The sequence below is a fragment of the Medicago sativa genome, chromosome 6, assembly GCF_051527215.1.
Source record: "Medicago sativa cultivar Bolivia chromosome 6, Bolivia_mono, whole genome shotgun sequence".
Lineage (NCBI taxonomy): Eukaryota > Viridiplantae > Streptophyta > Magnoliopsida > Fabales > Fabaceae > Medicago > Medicago sativa.
In genome coordinates this window covers 79,338,402-79,358,535 of record NC_140754.1, presented here as the reverse complement: position 1 = coordinate 79,358,535, position 20,134 = coordinate 79,338,402, and the positions used below count along the sequence as shown (strand labels likewise).

Below are 20,134 nucleotides of genomic sequence, written 5' to 3'. Positions count from 1 at the left end.
TCTTACGTGTAACATTTGTTTTTATAAACTTTAAAAACTATTTTGTATGTTTTCTTGGTATAATAAAGGGCAAATCCTACAAAAGAAAAGAAAAAACTACACTTCTAGTCATGCAAGTTTCAAATGTTTTAGCAAATATGAGACTCTTCAGCACAACAGAGAAGTCTCAAACACATTCGTTTTCGTAGAATTTAGCGTGATAATGTAGTTAGCTAGCCGATCAAAGCTTTTGCTGCCCTCACGCCAAATATTATTGACTTTGACATGCCAATTTAAGGATATGAACTTACAGATAAGAAGAACCTGAGTCGAAATCTCATTTATAGAAGCATAATTATTAGTAACCATTATAATAAATGTGTATTTTAGCGTCACTTTTCTCAACGAGATTAGAAACGTCATCTCTTCAGGCCATATACATGCCAATGTATATGCCCCACATTTAAGCTTGCAGGGCATCACACGCTTCAAATTTTTAAGTGTAACATTCAATCCATCTACCCTTTGAGTATGTCGCATCCAACCAAGTTGGCGTCCCCTTGGCAAGCTCCATCACAATTCAGTTTTGTCCATCCCATTCGACGTCCATGGTAACCAATGAAAATTGTGTCCATATGACGTGGTCCAGGCTCGGGTGTGGTCATCGTCACAGGTTTCAACCTACACAACACAAGGATAAGCCACGTCGGATTAGCCGGTCCAGTGAAGCCTTCCTTAAAAATAGACTCGTTTCGCCAAGTCCAAAAGTGCAACAAAAAAATAAGATCATAAAACTAGTTTGTCACTCCACGATAAATTTCACACTTGTATCTCTCTGAATCAGATTTGTTATATATTAAAGCTTCCAGTTGATTATATGAAAAGTAATTAATTAATTATTATACATCTTTAAAAAGAAACAATTTCTCTTATTTCTGATAACCCACTGTAATTAGGATCTTTGACCCCAATAATCGCCTTAAGGTCTCTCTATGACTTAAGTCTTTTGGTGAATTATATAAAAAAAGTTTCACGTAGAAGTCTTGTTTATTTTTTATTCAAGGTTCAAGTGTCTTATGGAAGAAGTAAATAATTATGTATTATATATTTTTAAAACATCATTTATTGGATCAACTATTCCTCAACAAAATTAGATCAAGTACTATTATATGAAAGTTTTGCAACAACAATTCCAATAAATCAGAGTGGCGTAGCGGAAGCGTGGTGGTCCCATAACCAACAGGTCCCTGGATTGAAACCAAAAAAGAAAAACATTTCATAACTTTTTAATTATTAATATTAACATATTTCTTCCAAAAAATCTCACAGGATCAATTACATTACATTGACTTTATTTTCATATTTTTCTTTCAAAACCTTCACAAGATGAATTGTTGTAAAAATAAAAAAATTCATCAAAAACCCACAAATCAAAATATTAACCCACAAATCAAAATATTAAGTTAGTTTGAAAATTTCCATCATCAGAATATGCTACATCTTACGTGTAACATTTGTTTTTATAAACTTTAAAAACTATTTTGTATGTTTTCTTGGTATAATAAAGGGCAAATCCTACAAAAGAAAAGAAAAAACTACACTTCTAGTCATGCAAGTTTCAAATGTTTTAGCAAATATGAGACTCTTCAGCACAACAGAGAAGTCTCAAACACATTCGTTTTCGTAGAATTTAGCGTGATAATGTAGTTAGCTAGCCGATCAAAGCTTTTGCTGCCCTCACGCCAAATATTATTGACTTTGACATGCCAATTTAAGGATATGAACTTACAGATAAGAAGAACCTGAGTCGAAATCTCATTTATAGAAGCATAATTATTAGTAACCATTATAATAAATGTGTATTTTAGCGTCACTTTTCTCAACGAGATTAGAAACGTCATCTCTTCAGGCCATATACATGCCAATGTATATGCCCCACATTTAAGCTTGCAGGGCATCACACGCTTCAAATTTTTAAGTGTAACATTCAATCCATCTACCCTTTGAGTATGTCGCATCCAACCAAGTTGGCGTCCCCTTGGCAAGCTCCATCACAATTCAGTTTTGTCCATCCCATTCGACGTCCATGGTAACCAATGAAAATTGTGTCCATATGACGTGGTCCAGGCTCGGGTGTGGTCATCGTCACAGGTTTCAACCTACACAACACAAGGATAAGCCACGTCGGATTAGCCGGTCCAGTGAAGCCTTCCTTAAAAATAGACTCGTTTCGCCAAGTCCAAAAGTGCAACAAAAAAATAAGATCATAAAACTAGTTTGTCACTCCACGATAAATTTCACACTTGTATCTCTCTGAATCAGATTTGTTATATATTAAAGCTTCCAGTTGATTATATGAAAAGTAATTAATTAATTATTATACATCTTTAAAAAGAAACAATTTCTCTTATTTCTGATAACCCACTGTAATTAGGATCTTTGACCCCAATAATCGCCTTAAGGTCTCTCTATGACTTAAGTCTTTTGGTGAATTATATAAAAAAAGTTTCACGTAGAAGTCTTGTTTATTTTTTATTCAAGGTTCAAGTGTCTTATGGAAGAAGTAAATAATTATGTATTATATATTTTTAAAACATCATTTATTGGATCAACTATTCCTCAACAAAATTAGATCAAGTACTATTATATGAAAGTTTTGCAACAACAATTCCAATAAATCAGAGTGGCGTAGCGGAAGCGTGGTGGTCCCATAACCAACAGGTCCCTGGATTGAAACCAAAAAAGAAAAACATTTCATAACTTTTTAATTATTAATATTAACATATTTCTTCCAAAAAATCTCACAGGATCAATTACATTACATTGACTTTATTTTCATATTTTTCTTTCAAAACCTTCACAAGATGAATTGTTGTAAAAATAAAAAAATTCATCAAAAACCCACAAATCAAAATATTAACCCACAAATCAAAATATTAAGTTAGTTTGAAAATTTCCATCATCAGAATATGCTACATCTTACGTGTAACATTTGTTTTTATAAACTTTAAAAACTATTTTGTATGTTTTCTTGGTATAATAAAGGGCAAATCCTACAAAAGAAAAGAAAAAACTACACTTCTAGTCATGCAAGTTTCAAATGTTTTAGCAAATATGAGACTCTTCAGCACAACAGAGAAGTCTCAAACACATTCGTTTTCGTAGAATTTAGCGTGATAATGTAGTTAGCTAGCCGATCAAAGCTTTTGCTGCCCTCACGCCAAATATTATTGACTTTGACATGCCAATTTAAGGATATGAACTTACAGATAAGAAGAACCTGAGTCGAAATCTCATTTATAGAAGCATAATTATTAGTAACCATTATAATAAATGTGTATTTTAGCGTCACTTTTCTCAACGAGATTAGAAACGTCATCTCTTCAGGCCATATACATGCCAATGTATATGCCCCACATTTAAGCTTGCAGGGCATCACACGCTTCAAATTTTTAAGTGTAACATTCAATCCATCTACCCTTTGAGTATGTCGCATCCAACCAAGTTGGCGTCCCCTTGGCAAGCTCCATCACAATTCAGTTTTGTCCATCCCATTCGACGTCCATGGTAACCAATGAAAATTGTGTCCATATGACGTGGTCCAGGCTCGGGTGTGGTCATCGTCACAGGTTTCAACCTACACAACACAAGGATAAGCCACGTCGGATTAGCCGGTCCAGTGAAGCCTTCCTTAAAAATAGACTCGTTTCGCCAAGTCCAAAAGTGCAACAAAAAAATAAGATCATAAAACTAGTTTGTCACTCCACGATAAATTTCACACTTGTATCTCTCTGAATCAGATTTGTTATATATTAAAGCTTCCAGTTGATTATATGAAAAGTAATTAATTAATTATTATACATCTTTAAAAAGAAACAATTTCTCTTATTTCTGATAACCCACTGTAATTAGGATCTTTGACCCCAATAATCGCCTTAAGGTCTCTCTATGACTTAAGTCTTTTGGTGAATTATATAAAAAAAGTTTCACGTAGAAGTCTTGTTTATTTTTTATTCAAGGTTCAAGTGTCTTATGGAAGAAGTAAATAATTATGTATTATATATTTTTAAAACATCATTTATTGGATCAACTATTCCTCAACAAAATTAGATCAAGTACTATTATATGAAAGTTTTGCAACAACAATTCCAATAAATCAGAGTGGCGTAGCGGAAGCGTGGTGGTCCCATAACCAACAGGTCCCTGGATTGAAACCAAAAAAGAAAAACATTTCATAACTTTTTAATTATTAATATTAACATATTTCTTCCAAAAAATCTCACAGGATCAATTACATTACATTGACTTTATTTTCATATTTTTCTTTCAAAACCTTCACAAGATGAATTGTTGTAAAAATAAAAAAATTCATCAAAAACCCACAAATCAAAATATTAACCCACAAATCAAAATATTAAGTTAGTTTGAAAATTTCCATCATCAGAATATGCTACATCTTACGTGTAACATTTGTTTTTATAAACTTTAAAAACTATTTTGTATGTTTTCTTGGTATAATAAAGGGCAAATCCTACAAAAGAAAAGAAAAAACTACACTTCTAGTCATGCAAGTTTCAAATGTTTTAGCAAATATGAGACTCTTCAGCACAACAGAGAAGTCTCAAACACATTCGTTTTCGTAGAATTTAGCGTGATAATGTAGTTAGCTAGCCGATCAAAGCTTTTGCTGCCCTCACGCCAAATATTATTGACTTTGACATGCCAATTTAAGGATATGAACTTACAGATAAGAAGAACCTGAGTCGAAATCTCATTTATAGAAGCATAATTATTAGTAACCATTATAATAAATGTGTATTTTAGCGTCACTTTTCTCAACGAGATTAGAAACGTCATCTCTTCAGGCCATATACATGCCAATGTATATGCCCCACATTTAAGCTTGCAGGGCATCACACGCTTCAAATTTTTAAGTGTAACATTCAATCCATCTACCCTTTGAGTATGTCGCATCCAACCAAGTTGGCGTCCCCTTGGCAAGCTCCATCACAATTCAGTTTTGTCCATCCCATTCGACGTCCATGGTAACCAATGAAAATTGTGTCCATATGACGTGGTCCAGGCTCGGGTGTGGTCATCGTCACAGGTTTCAACCTACACAACACAAGGATAAGCCACGTCGGATTAGCCGGTCCAGTGAAGCCTTCCTTAAAAATAGACTCGTTTCGCCAAGTCCAAAAGTGCAACAAAAAAATAAGATCATAAAACTAGTTTGTCACTCCACGATAAATTTCACACTTGTATCTCTCTGAATCAGATTTGTTATATATTAAAGCTTCCAGTTGATTATATGAAAAGTAATTAATTAATTATTATACATCTTTAAAAAGAAACAATTCTCTTATTTCTGATAACCCACTGTAATTAGGATCTTTGACCCCAATAATCGCCTTAAGGTCTCTCTATGACTTAAGTCTTTTGGTGAATTATATAAAAAAAGTTTCACGTAGAAGTCTTGTTTATTTTTTATTCAAGGTTCAAGTGTCTTATGGAAGAAGTAAATAATTATGTATTATATATTTTTAAAACATCATTTATTGGATCAACTATTCCTCAACAAAATTAGATCAAGTACTATTATATGAAAGTTTTGCAACAACAATTCCAATAAATCAGAGTGGCGTAGCGGAAGCGTGGTGGTCCCATAACCAACAGGTCCCTGGATTGAAACCAAAAAAGAAAAACATTTCATAACTTTTTAATTATTAATATTAACATATTTCTTCCAAAAAATCTCACACGATCAATTACATTACATTGACTTTATTTTCATATTTTTCTTTCAAAACCTTCACAAGATGAATTGTTGTAAAAATAAAAAAATTCATCAAAAACCCACAAATCAAAATATTAACCCACAAATCAAAATATTAAGTTAGTTTGAAAATTTCCATCATCAGAATATGCTACATCTTACGTGTAACATTTGTTTTTATAAACTTTAAAAACTATTTTGTATGTTTTCTTGGTATAATAAAGGGCAAATCCTACAAAAGAAAAGAAAAAACTACACTTCTAGTCATGCAAGTTTCAAATGTTTTAGCAAATATGAGACTCTTCAGCACAACAGAGAAGTCTCAAACACATTCGTTTTCGTAGAATTTAGCGTGATAATGTAGTTAGCTAGCCGATCAAAGCTTTTGCTGCCCTCACGCCAAATATTATTGACTTTGACATGCCAATTTAAGGATATGAACTTACAGATAAGAAGAACCTGAGTCGAAATCTCATTTATAGAAGCATAATTATTAGTAACCATTATAATAAATGTGTATTTTAGCGTCACTTTTCTCAACGAGATTAGAAACGTCATCTCTTCAGGCCATATACATGCCAATGTATATGCCCCACATTTAAGCTTGCAGGGCATCACACGCTTCAAATTTTTAAGTGTAACATTCAATCCATCTACCCTTTGAGTATGTCGCATCCAACCAAGTTGGCGTCCCCTTGGCAAGCTCCATCACAATTCAGTTTTGTCCATCCCATTCGACGTCCATGGTAACCAATGAAAATTGTGTCCATATGACGTGGTCCAGGCTCGGGTGTGGTCATCGTCACAGGTTTCAACCTACACAACACAAGGATAAGCCACGTCGGATTAGCCGGTCCAGTGAAGCCTTCCTTAAAAATAGACTCGTTTCGCCAAGTCCAAAAGTGCAACAAAAAAATAAGATCATAAAACTAGTTTGTCACTCCACGATAAATTTCACACTTGTATCTCTCTGAATCAGATTTGTTATATATTAAAGCTTCCAGTTGATTATATGAAAAGTAATTAATTAATTATTATACATCTTTAAAAAGAAACAATTCTCTTATTTCTGATAACCCACTGTAATTAGGATCTTTGACCCCAATAATCGCCCTAAGGTCTCTCTATGACTTAAGTCTTTTGGTGAATTATATAAAAAAAGTTTGACGTAGAAGTCTTGTTTATTTTTTATTCAAGGTTCAAGTGTCTTATGGAAGAAGTAAATAATTATGTATTATATATTTTTAAAACATCATTTATTGGATCAACTATTCCTCAACAAAATTAGATCAAGTACTATTATATGAAAGTTTTGCAACAACAATTCCAATAAATCAGAGTGGCGTAGCGGAAGCGTGGTGGGCCCATAACCAACAGGTCCCTGGATTGAAACCAAAAAAGAAAAACATTTCATAACTTTTTAATTATTAATATTAACATATTTCTTCCAAAAAATCTCACACGATCAATTACATTACATTGACTTTATTTTCATATTTTTCTTTCAAAACCTTCACAAGATGAATTGTTGTAAAAATAAAAAAATTCATCAAAAACCCACAAATCAAAATATTAACCCACAAATCAAAATATTAAGTTAGTTTGAAAATTTCCATCATCAGAATATGCTACATCTTACGTGTAACATTTGTTTTTATAAACTTTAAAAACTATTTTGTATGTTTTCTTGGTATAATAAAGGGCAAATCCTACAAAAGAAAAGAAAAAACTACACTTCTAGTCATGCAAGTTTCAAATGTTTTAGCAAATATGAGACTCTTCAGCACAACAGAGAAGTCTCAAACACATTCGTTTTCGTAGAATTTAGCGTGATAATGTAGTTAGCTAGCCGATCAAAGCTTTTGCTGCCCTCACGCCAAATATTATTGACTTTGACATGCCAATTTAAGGATATGAACTTACAGATAAGAAGAACCTGAGTCGAAATCTCATTTATAGAAGCATAATTATTAGTAACCATTATAATAAATGTGTATTTTAGCGTCACTTTTCACAACGAGATTAGAAACGTCATCTCTTCAGGCCATATACATGCCAATGTATATGCCCCACATTTAAGCTTGCAGGGCATCACACGCTTCAAATTTTTAAGTGTAACATTCAATCCATCTACCCTTTGCGTATGTCGCATCCAACCAAGTTGGCGTCCCCTTGGCAAACTCCATCACAATTCAGTTTTGTCCATCCCATTCGACGTCCTTGGTAACCAATGAAAATTGTGTCCATATGACGTGGTCCAGGCTCGGGTGTGGTCATCGTCACAGGTTTCAACCTACACAACACAAGGATAAGCCATGTCGGATTAGCCGGTCCAGTGAAGCCTTCCTTAAAAATAGACTCGTTTCGCCAAGTCCAAAAGTGCAACAAAAAAATAAGATCATAAAACTAGTTTGTCACTCCACGATAAATTTCACACTTGTATCTCTCTGAATCAGATTTGTTATATATTAAAGCTTCCAGTTGATTATATGAAAAGTAATTAATTAATTATTATACATCTTTAAAAAGAAACAATTCTCTTATTTCTGATAACCCACTGTAATTAGGATCTTTGACCCCAATAATCGCCTTAAGGTCTCTCTATGACTTAAGTCTTTTGGTGCATTATATAAAAAAAGTTTGATGTAGAAGTCTTGTTTATTTTTTATTCAAGGTTCAAGTGTCTTATGGAAGAAGTAAATAATTATGTATTATATATTTTTAAAACATCATTTATTGGATTAACTATTCCTGAACAAAATTAGATCAAGTACAATTATATGAAAGTTTTGCAACAACAACTGCAACAAATCAGAGTGGCGTAGCGGAAGCGTGGTGGGCCCATAACCCACAGGTCAGAGTGGCGCAGCGGAAGCGTGGTGGGCCCATAACCCACAGGTCCCTGGATCGAAACCAGGCTCTGATAAAAAAGAAAGGCTCTGATAAAAAAGAAAAACATTTCATAACTTTTTAATTATTAATATTATCATATTTCTTCCAAAAAATCTCACACGATCAATTACATTACATTGACTTTATTTTCATATTTTTCTTTCAAAACCTTCACAAGATGAATTGTTGTGAAAATAAAAAAATTCATCAATAACCCACAAATCAAAATATTAAGTTAGTTATAAAATTTCCATCATCAGAATATGCTACATCTTACGTGTAACATTTGTTTTTATAAACTTTAAAAACTATTTTGTATGTTTTCTTGGTATAATAAAGGGCAAATCCTACAAAAGAAAAAAGAAAAAAACTACACTTCTAGTCATGCAAGTTTCAAATGTTTTAGCAAATATGAGACTTTTCAGCACAACGGAGAAGTCTCCAACACATTCGTTTTCGTAGAATTTAGCGTGATAATGTAGTTAGCTAGCCGATCAAAGCTTTTGCTACCTTCACGCCAAACATTATTGACTTTGACATGCCAATTTCAGGATATGAATTTACATATAAGAAGAACCTGAGTCGAAATCTCATTTATAGAAGCATAATTATTAGTAACCATTATAATAAATGTGTATTTTAGCGTCACTTTTCACAACAAGATTAGAAACGTCATCTCTTCAGGCCATATACATGCCAATGTATATGCCCCACATTTAAGCTTGCAGGGCATCACACGCTTCAAATTTTCAAGTGCAACATTCAATCCATCTACCCTTTGAGTATGTCGCATCCAACCAAGTTGGCGTCCCCTTGGCAAGCTCCATCACAATTCAGTTTTGTCCATCCCATTCGAGGTCCATGGTAACCGATGAAAATTGTGTCCATATGACGTGGTCCAGGCTCGGGTGTGGTCATCGTCACAGGTTTCAACCTACACAACACAAGGATAAGCCATGTCGGCTTAGCCGGTCCAGTGAAGCCTTCTTTAAAAATAGACTCGTTTCGCCAAGTCCAAAAGTGCAACAAAAAAATAAGATCATAAAACTAGTTTGTCACTCCACGATAAATTTCACACTTGTATCTCTCAGAATCAGATTTGTTATATATTAAAGCTTCCAGTTGATTATATGAAAAGTAATTCATTAATTATTATACATCTTTAAAAAGAAACAATTACCTTATTTCTGATAACCCACTGTAATTAGGATCTTTGACCCCAATAATCGCCTTAAGGTCTCTCTATGACTTAAGTCTTTTGGTGCATTATATAAAAAAAAGTTTGATGTAGAACTCTTGTTTATTTTTTATTCAAGGTTCAAGTGTCTTATGGAAGAAGTAAATAATTATGTATTATATATTTTTAAAACATCATTTATTGGATTAACTATTCCTCAACAAAATTAGATCAAGTACAATTATATGAAAGTTTTGCAACAACAACTGCAACAAATCAGAGTGGCGCAGCGGAAGCGTGGTGGGCCCATAACCCACAGGTCCCTGGATCGAAACCAGGCTCTGATAAAAAAGAAAAACATTTCATAACTTTTTAATTATTAATATTAACATGTTTCTTCCAAAAAATCTCACAGGATCAATTACATTACATTGACTTTATTTTCATATTTTTCTTTCAAAACCTTCACAAGATGAATTGTTGTAAAAATAAAAAAATTCATCAAAAACCCACAAATCAAAATATTAACCCACAAATCAAAATATTAAGTTAGTTTGAAAATTTCCATCATCAGAATATGCTACATCTTACGTGTAACATTTGTTTTTATAAACTTTAAAAACTATTTTGTATGTTTTCTTGGTATAATAAAGGGCAAATCCTACAAAAGAAAAGAAAAAACTACACTTCTAGTCATGCAAGTTTCTAATGTTTTAGCAAATATGAGACTCTTCAGCACAACAGAGAAGTCTCAAACACATTCGTTTTCGTAGAATTTAGCGTGATAATGTAGTTAGCTAGCCGATCAAAGCTTTTGCTGCCCTCACGCCAAATATTATTGACTTTGACATGCCAATTTAAGGATATGAACTTACAGATAAGAAGAACCTGAGTCGAAATCTCATTTATAGAAGCATAATTGTTAGTAACCATTATAATAAATGTGTATTTTAGCGTCACTTTTCTCAACGAGATTAGAAACGTCATCTCTTCAGGCCATATACATGCCAATGTATATGCCCCACATTTAAGCGTGCAGGGCATCACACGCTTCAAATTTTCAAGTGTAACATTCAATCCATCTACCCTTTGAGTATGTCGCATCCAACCAAGTTGGCGTCCCCTTGGCAAGCTCCATCACAATTCAGTTTTGTCCATCCCATTCGAGGTCCATGGTAACCGATGAAAATTGTGTCCATATGACGTGGTCCAGGCTCGGGTGTGGTCATCGTCACAGGTTTCAACCTACACAACACAAGGATAAGCCATGTCGGATTAGCCGGTCTAGTGAAGCCTTCCTTAAAAATAGACTAGTTTCGCCAAGTCCAAAAGTGCAACAAAAAAAATAAGATCATAAAACTAGTTTGTCACTCCACGATAAATTTCACACTTGTATCTCTCTGAATCAGATTTGTTATATATTAAAGCTTCGAGTAGATTATATGAAAAGTAATTAATTAATTATTATACATCTTTAAAAAGAAACAATTCTCTTATTTATGATAACTCACTGTAATTAGGATCTTTGACCCCAATAATCGCCTTAAGGTCTCTCTATGACTTAAGTCTTTTGGTGCATTATATAAAAAAACTTTGTTGTAGAAGTCTTGTTTATTTTTTATTTAAGGTTCAAGTGTCTTATGGAAGAAGTAAATAATTATGTATTATATATTTTTAAAACATCATTTATTGGATCAACTATTCCTCAACAAAATTAGATGAAGTACAATTATATACAAGTTTTGCAACGACAATTCAAATAAATCAGAGTGGCCCAGCGGAAGCGTGGTGGGCCCATAACCCACAGGTCTCTGGATCAAAACCAGGCTCTGATAAAAAAGAAAAACATTATTTCTTCCAAAAAATTCTTCCAAAAAAAAAAGAAAAACATTTCATCACTTTTTAATTATTAATATTAACATATTTCTTCCAAAAATTCTAACACGATCAATTACATTACATTGACTTTATTTTCGTATTTTTCTTTCAAAACCTTCACAAGATGAATTGTTGTAAAAATAAAATAATTCATCAAAAACCCACAAATCAAAGTATTAAGTTAGTTTGAAAATTTCCATTAGCAGAATATGCTACATCTTACGTGTAACATTTGTTTTTATAAACTTTAAAAACTATTTTGTATGTTTTCTTGGTATAATAAAGGGCAAATCCTACAAAAGAAAAGAAAAAACTACACTTCTAGTCATGCAAGTTTCAAATGTTTTAGCAAATATGAGACTCTTCAGCACAACAGAGAAGTCTCAAACACATTCGTTTTCGTAGAATTTAGCGTGATAATGTAGTTAGCTAGCCGATCAAAGCTTTTGCTGCCCTCACGCCAAATATTATTGACTTTGACATGCCAATTTAAGGATATGAACTTACAGATAAGAAGAACCTGAGTCGAAATCTCATTTATAGAAGCATAATTATTAGTAACCATTATAATAAATGTGTATTTTAGCGTCACTTTTCACAACGAGATTAGAAACGTCATCTCTTCAGGCCATATACATGCCAATGTATATGCCCCACATTTAAGCTTGCAGGGCATCACACGCTTCAAATTTTTAAGTATAACATTCAATCCATCTACCCTTTGTGTATGTCGCATCCAACCAAGTTGGCGTCCCCTTGGCAAACTCCATCACAATTCAGTTTTGTCCATCCCATTCGACGTCCTTGGTAACCAATGAAAATTGTGTCCATATGACGTGGTCCAGGCTCGGGTGTGGTCATCGTCACAGGTTTCAACCTACACAACACAAGGATAAGCCATGTCGGCTTAGCCGGTCCAGTGAAGCCTTCCTTAAAAATAGACTCGTTTCGCCAAGTCCAAAAGTGCAACAAAAAAATAAGATCATAAAACTAGTTTGTCACTCCACGATAAATTTCACACTTGTATCTCTCAGAATCAGATTTGTTATATATTAAAGCTTCCAGTTGATTATATGAAAAGTAATTCATTAATTATTATACATCTTTAAAAAGAAACAATTACCTTATTTCTGATAACCCACTGTAATTAGGATCTTTGACCCCAATAATCGCCTTAAGGTCTCTCTATGACTTAAGTCTTTTGGTGCATTATATAAAAAAAAGTTTGATGTAGAACTCTTGTTTATTTTTTATTCAAGGTTCAAGTGTCTTATGGAAGAAGTAAATAATTATGTATTATATATTTTTAAAACATCATTTATTGGATTAACTATTCCTCAACAAAATTAGATCAAGTACAATTATATGAAAGTTTTGCAACAACAACTGCAACAAATCAGAGTGGCGCAGCGGAAGCGTGGTGGGCCCATAACCCACAGGTCCCTGGATCGAAACCAGGCTCTGATAAAAAAGAAAAACATTTCATAACTTTTTAATTATTAATATTAACATATTTCTTCCAAAAAATCTCACAGGATCAATTACATTACATTGACTTTATTTTCATATTTTTCTTTCAAAACCTTCACAAGATGAATTGTTGATATTAACATATTTCTTCCAAAAAATCTCACAGGATCAATTACATTACATTGACTTTATTTTCATATTTTTCTTTCAAAACCTTCACAAGATGAATTGTTGTAAAAATAAAAAAATTCATCAAAAACCCACAAATCAAAATATTAAGTTAGTTATAAAATTTCAATCATCAGAATATGCTACATCTTACGTGTAACATTTGTTTTTATAAACTTTAAAAACTATTTTGTATGTTTTCTTGGTATAATAAAGGGCAAATCCTACAAAAGAAAAAAAAAACTACACTTCTAGTCATGCAAGTTTCAAATGTTTTAGCAAATATGAGACTTTTCAGCACAACGGAGAAGTCTCCAACACATTCGTTTTCGTAGAATTCAGCGTGATAATGTTGTTAGCTAGCCGATGAAAGCTTTTGCTACCTTCACGCCAAACATTATTGACTTTGACATGCCAATTTCAGGATATGAATTTACATATAAGAAGAACCTGAGTCGAAATCTCATTTATAGAAGCATAACTATTAGTAACCATTATAATAAATGTGTATTTTAGCGTCACTTTTCACAACAAGATTAGAAACGTCATCTCTTCAGGCCATATACATGCCAATGTATATCCCCCACATTTAAGCTTGCAGGGCATCACACGCTTCAAATTTTCAAGTGCAACATTCAATCCATCTACCCTTTGAGTATGTCGCATCCAACCAAGTTGGCGTCCCCTTGGCAAGCTCCATCACAATTCAGTTTTGTCCATCCCATTCGAGGTCCATGGTAACCGATGAAAATTGTGTCCATATGACGTGGTCCAGGCTCGGGTGTGGTCATCGTCACAGGTTTCAACCTACACAACACAAGGATAAGCCATGTCGGCTTAGCCGGTCCAGTGAAGCCTTCCTTAAAAATAGACTCGTTTCGCCAAGTCCAAAAGTGCAACAAAAAAATAAGATCATAAAACTAGTTTGTCACTCCACGATAAATTTCACACTTGTATCTCTCAGAATCAGATTTGTTATATATTAAAGCTTCCAGTTGATTATATGAAAAGTAATTCATTAATTATTATACATCTTTAAAAAGAAACAATTACCTTATTTCTGATAACCCACTGTAATTAGGATCTTTGACCCCAATAATCGCCTTAAGGTCTCTCTATGACTTAAGTCTTTTGGTGCATTATATAAAAAAAAGTTTGATGTAGAACTCTTGTTTATTTTTTATTCAAGGTTCAAGTGTCTTATGGAAGAAGTAAATAATTATGTATTATATATTTTTAAAACATCATTTATTGGATTAACTATTCCTCAACAAAATTAGATCAAGTACAATTATATGAAAGTTTTGCAACAACAACTGCAACAAATCAGAGTGGCGCAGCGGAAGCGTGGTGGGCCCATAACCCACAGGTCCCTGGATCGAAACCAGGCTCTGATAAAAAAGAAAAAACATTTCATAACTTTTTAATTATTAATATTAACATATTTCTTCCAAAAAATCTCACAGGATCAATTACATTACATTGACTTTATTTTCATATTTTTCTTTCAAAACCTTCACAAGATGAATTGTTGATATTAACATATTTCTTCCAAAAAATCTCACAGGATCAATTACATTACATTGACTTTATTTTCATATTTTTCTTTCAAAACCTTCACAAGATGAATTGTTGTAAAAATAAAAAAATTCATCAAAAACCCACAAATCAAAATATTAAGTTAGTTATAAAATTTCAATCATCAGAATATGCTACATCTTACGTGTAACATTTGTTTTTATAAACTTTAAAAACTATTTTGTATGTTTTCTTGGTATAATAAAGGGCAAATCCTACAAAAGAAAAAAAAAACTACACTTCTAGTCATGCAAGTTTCAAATGTTTTAGCAAATATGAGACTTTTCAGCACAACGGAGAAGTCTCCAACACATTCGTTTTCGTAGAATTTAGCGTGATAATGTAGTTAGCTAGCCGATCAAAGCTTTTGCTACCTTCATGCCAAACATTATTGACTTTGACATGCCAATTTCAGGATATGAATTTACATATAAGAAGAACCTGAGTCGAAATCTCATTTATAGAAGCATAACTATTAGTAACCATTATAATAAATGTGTATTTTAGCGTCACTTTTCACAACAAGATTAGAAACGTCATCTCTTCAGGCCATATACATGCCAATGTATATCCCCCACATTTAAGCTTGCAGGGCATCACACGCTTCAAATTTTCAAGTGCAACATTCAATCCATCTACCCTTTGAGTATGTCGCATCCAACCAAGTTGGCGTCCCCTTGGCAAGCTCCATCACAATTCAGTTTTGTCCATCCCATTCGAGGTCCATGGTAACCGATGAAAATTGTGTCCATATGACGTGGTCCAGGCTCGGGTGTGGTCATCGTCACAGGTTTCAACCTACACAACACAAGGATAAGCCATGTCGGCTTAGCCGGTCCAGTGAAGCCTTCCTTAAAAATAGACTCGTTTCGCCAAGTCCAAAAGTGCAACAAAAAAATAAGATCATAAAACTAGTTTGTCACTCCACGATAAATTTCACACTTGTATCTCTCAGAATCAGATTTGTTATATATTAAAGCTTCCAGTTGATTATATGAAAAGTAATTCATTAATTATTATACATCTTTAAAAAGAAACAATTACCTTATTTCTGATAACCCACTGTAATTAGGATCTTTGACCCCAATAATCGCCTTAAGGTCTCTCTATGACTTAAGTCTTTTGGTGCATTATATAAAAAAAAGTTTGATGTAGAACTCTTGTTTATTTTTTATTCAAGGTTCAAGTGTCTTATGGAAGAAGTAAATAATTATGTATTATATATTTTTAAAACATCATTTATTGGATTAACTATTCCTCAACAAAATTAGATCAAGTACAATTATATGAAAGTTTTGCAACAACAACTGCAACAAATCAGAGTGGCGCAGCGGAAGCGTGGTGGGCCCATAACCCACAGGTCCCTGGATCGAAACCAGGCTCTGATAAAAAAGAAAAAACATTTCATAACTTTTTAATTATTAATATTAACATATTTCTTCCAAAAAATCTCACAGGATCAATTACATTACATTGACTTTATTTTCATATTTTTCTTTCAAAACCTTCACAAGATGAATTGTTGATATTAACATATTTCTTCCAAAAAATCTCACAGGATCAATTACATTACATTGACTTTATTTTCATATTTTTCTTTCAAAACCTTCACAAGATGAATTGTTGTAAAAATAAAAAAATTCATCAAAAACCCACAAATCAAAATATTAAGTTTGTTATAAAATTTCAATCATCAGAATATGCTACATCTTACGTGTAACATTTGTTTTTATAAACTTTAAAAACTATTTTGTATGTTTTCTTGGTATAATAAAGGGCAAATCCTACAAAAGAAAAAAGAAAAAAACTACACTTCTAGTCATGCAAGTTTCAAATGTTTTAGCAAATATGAGACTTTTCAGCACAACGGAGAAGTCTCCAACACATTCGTTTTCGTAGAATTTAGCGTGATAATGTAGTTAGCTAGCCGATCAAAGCTTTTGCTACCTTCACGCCAAACATTATTGACTTTGACATGCCAATTTCAGGATATGAATTTACATATAAGAAGAACCTGAGTCGAAATCTCATTTATAGAAGCATAATTATTAGTAACCATTATAATAAATGTGTATTTTAGCGTCACTTTTCACAACAAGATTAGAAACGTCATCTCTTCAGGCCATATACATGCCAATGTATATGCCCCACATTTAAGCTTGCAGGGCATCACACGCTTCAAATTTTCAAGTGCAACATTCAATCCATCTACCCTTTGAGTATGTCGCATCCAACCAAGTTGGCGTCCCCTTGGCAAGCTCCATCACAATTCAGTTTTGTCCATCCCATTCAAGGTCCATGGTAACCGATGAAAATTGTGTCCATATGACGTGGTCCAGGCTCGGGTGTGGTCATCGTCACAGGTTTCAACCTACACAACACAAGGATAAGCCATGTCGGCTTAGCCGGTCCAGTGAAGCCTTCCTTAAAAATAGACTCGTTTCGCCAAGTCCAAAAGTGCAACAAAAAAATAAGATCAAAAAACTAGTTTGTCACTCCACGATAAATTTCACACTTGTATCTCTCAGAATCAGATTTGTTATATATTAAAGCTTCCAGTTGATTATATGAAAAGTAATTCATTAATTATTATACATCTTTAAAAAGAAACAATTCCCTTATTTCTGATAACCCACTGTAATTAGGATCTTTGACCCCAATAATCGCCTTAAGGTCTCTCTATGACTTAAGTCTTTTGGTGCATTATATAAAAAAAAGTTTGATGTAGAACTCTTGTTTATTTTTTATTCAAGGTTCAAGTGTCTTATGGAAGAAGTAAATAATTATGTATTATATATTTTTAAAACATCATTTATTGGATTAACTATTCCTCAACAAAATTAGATCAAGTACAATTATATGAAAGTTTTGCAACAACAACTGCAACAAATCAGAGTGGCGCAGCGGAAGCGTGGTGGGCCCATAACCCACAGGTCCCTGGATCGAAACCAGGCTCTGATAAAAAAGAAAAACATTTCATAACTTTTTAATTATTAATATTAACATATTTCTTCCAAAAAATCTCACAGGATCAATTACATTACATTGACTTTATTTTCATATTTTTCTTCCAAAAAATCTCACAGGATCAATTACATTACATTGACTTTATTTTCATATTTTTCTTTCAAAACCTACACAAGATGAATTTTTGTAAAAATAAAAAAATTCATCAAAAACCCACAAATCAAAATATTAAGTTAGTTTGAAAATTTCCATCATCAGAATATGCTACATCTTACGTGTAACATTTGTTTTTATAAACTTTAAAAACTATTTTGTATGTTTTCTTGGTATAATAAAGGGCAAATCCTACAAAAGAAAAAAAATACACTTCTAGTCATGCAAGTTTCAAATGTTTTAGCAAATATGAGACTTTTCAGCACAACGGAGAAGTCTCCAACACATTCGTTTTCGTAGAATTTAGCGTGATAATGTAGTTAGCTAGCCGATCAAAGCTTTTGCTGCCTTCACGCCAAACATTATTGACTTTGACATGCCAATTTAAGGACATGAACTTACAGATAAGAAGAACCTGAGTCGAAATCTCATTTATAGAAGCATAATTGTTAGTAACCATTATAATAAATGTTTATTTTAGCGTCACTTTTCACAACGAGATTAGAAACGTCATCTCTTCAGGCCATATACATGCCAATGTATATGCCCCACATTTAACCTTGCAGGGCATCACACACTTCAAATTTTCAAGTGGAACATTCAATCCATCTACCCTTTGAGTATGTCGCATCCAACCAAGTTGGCGTCCCCTTGGCAAGCTCCATCACAATTCAGTTTTGTCAATCCCATTCGACGTCCATGGTAACCAATGAAAATTGTGTCCATATGACGTGGTCCAAGCTCGGGTGTGGGCATCGTCATAGGTTTCAACCTACACAACACAAGGATAAGCCATGTCGGATTAGCCGGTCTAGTGAAGCCTTCCTTAAAAATAGACTAGTTTCGCCAAGTCCAAAAGTGCAACAAAAAAAATAAGATCATAAAACTAGTTTGTCACTCCACGATAAATTTCACACTTGTATCTCTCTGAATCAGATTTGTTATATATTAAAGCTTCGAGTAGATTATATGAAAAGTAATTAATTAATTATTATACATCTTTAAAAAGAAACATTTCTCTTATTTCTGATAACTCACTGTAATTAGGATCTTTGACCCCAATAATCGCCTTAAGGTCTCTCTATGACTTAAGTCTTTTGGTGCATTATATAAAAAAAAGTTTGATGTAGAACTCTTGTATATTTTTTATTCAAGGTTCAAGTGTCTTATGGAAGAAGTAAATAATTATGTATTATATATTTTTAAAACATCATTTATTGGATTAACTATTCCTCAACAAAATTAGATCAAGTACAATTATATGAAAGTTTTGCAACAACAACTGCAACAAATCAGAGTGGCGCAGCGGAAGCGTGGTGGGCCCATAACCCACAGGTCCCTGGATCGAAACCAGGCTCTGATAAAAAAGAAAAACATTTCATAACTTTTTAATTATTAATATTAACATATTTCTTCCAAAAAATCTCACAGGATCAATTACATTACATTGACTTTATTTTCATATTTTTCTTTCAAAACCTTCACAAGATGAATTTTTGTAAAAATAAAAAAATTCATCACAAACCCACAAATCAAAATATTAAGTTAGTTTGAAAATTTCCATCATCAGAATATGCTACATCTTACGTGTAACATTTGTTTTTATAAACTTTAAAAACTATTTTGTATGTTTTCTTGGTATAATAAAGGGCAAATCCTACAAAAGAAAAAAAAATACACTTCTAGTCATGCAAGTTTCAAATGTTTTAGCAAATATGAGACTTTTCAGCACAACGGAGAAGTCTCCAACACATTCGTTTTCGTAAAATTTAGCGTGATAATGTAGTTAGCTAGCCGATCAAAGCTTTTGCTGCCTTCACGCCAAACATTATTGACTTTGACATGCCAATTTAAGGATATGAACTTACAGATAAGAAGAACCTGAGTCGAAATCTCATTTATAGAAGCATAATTGTTAGTAACCATTATAATAAATGTGTATTTTAGCGTCACTTTTCACAACGAGATTAGAAACGTCATCTCTTCAGGCCATATACATGCCAATGTATATGCCCCACATTTAAGCGTGCAGGGCATCACACGCTTCAAATTTTCAAGTGTAACATTCAATCCATCTACCCTTTGAGTATGTCGCA

At 33.0% G+C, this 20,134-nt stretch overlaps 7 non-coding genes across 7 annotated transcripts; all 7 read left to right on the top strand.

The window, feature by feature from the left end:
- The first annotated feature begins 8,609 nt into the window (after nt 1-8,609).
- On the top strand, nt 8,610-8,681 carry TRNAM-CAU (transfer RNA methionine (anticodon CAU)). The gene has a single exon. It is a non-coding gene; the product is annotated as a tRNA-Met (tRNA).
- A 1,418-nt stretch (nt 8,682-10,099) lies between these two features.
- TRNAM-CAU (transfer RNA methionine (anticodon CAU)) lies at nt 10,100-10,171 on the top strand. Its single transcript has one exon. It is a non-coding gene; the product is annotated as a tRNA-Met (tRNA).
- A 2,926-nt stretch (nt 10,172-13,097) lies between these two features.
- Nucleotides 13,098-13,169, top strand: TRNAM-CAU (transfer RNA methionine (anticodon CAU)). Its single transcript has one exon. It is a non-coding gene; the product is annotated as a tRNA-Met (tRNA).
- A 1,496-nt stretch (nt 13,170-14,665) lies between these two features.
- Nucleotides 14,666-14,737, top strand: TRNAM-CAU (transfer RNA methionine (anticodon CAU)). Its single transcript has one exon. It is a non-coding gene; the product is annotated as a tRNA-Met (tRNA).
- A 1,497-nt stretch (nt 14,738-16,234) lies between these two features.
- Nucleotides 16,235-16,306, top strand: TRNAM-CAU (transfer RNA methionine (anticodon CAU)). Its single transcript has one exon. It is a non-coding gene; the product is annotated as a tRNA-Met (tRNA).
- A 1,501-nt stretch (nt 16,307-17,807) lies between these two features.
- On the top strand, nt 17,808-17,879 carry TRNAM-CAU (transfer RNA methionine (anticodon CAU)). Its single transcript has one exon. It is a non-coding gene; the product is annotated as a tRNA-Met (tRNA).
- A 1,450-nt stretch (nt 17,880-19,329) lies between these two features.
- TRNAM-CAU (transfer RNA methionine (anticodon CAU)) lies at nt 19,330-19,401 on the top strand. The gene has a single exon. It is a non-coding gene; the product is annotated as a tRNA-Met (tRNA).
- Nucleotides 19,402-20,134: the final 733 nt, after the last annotated feature.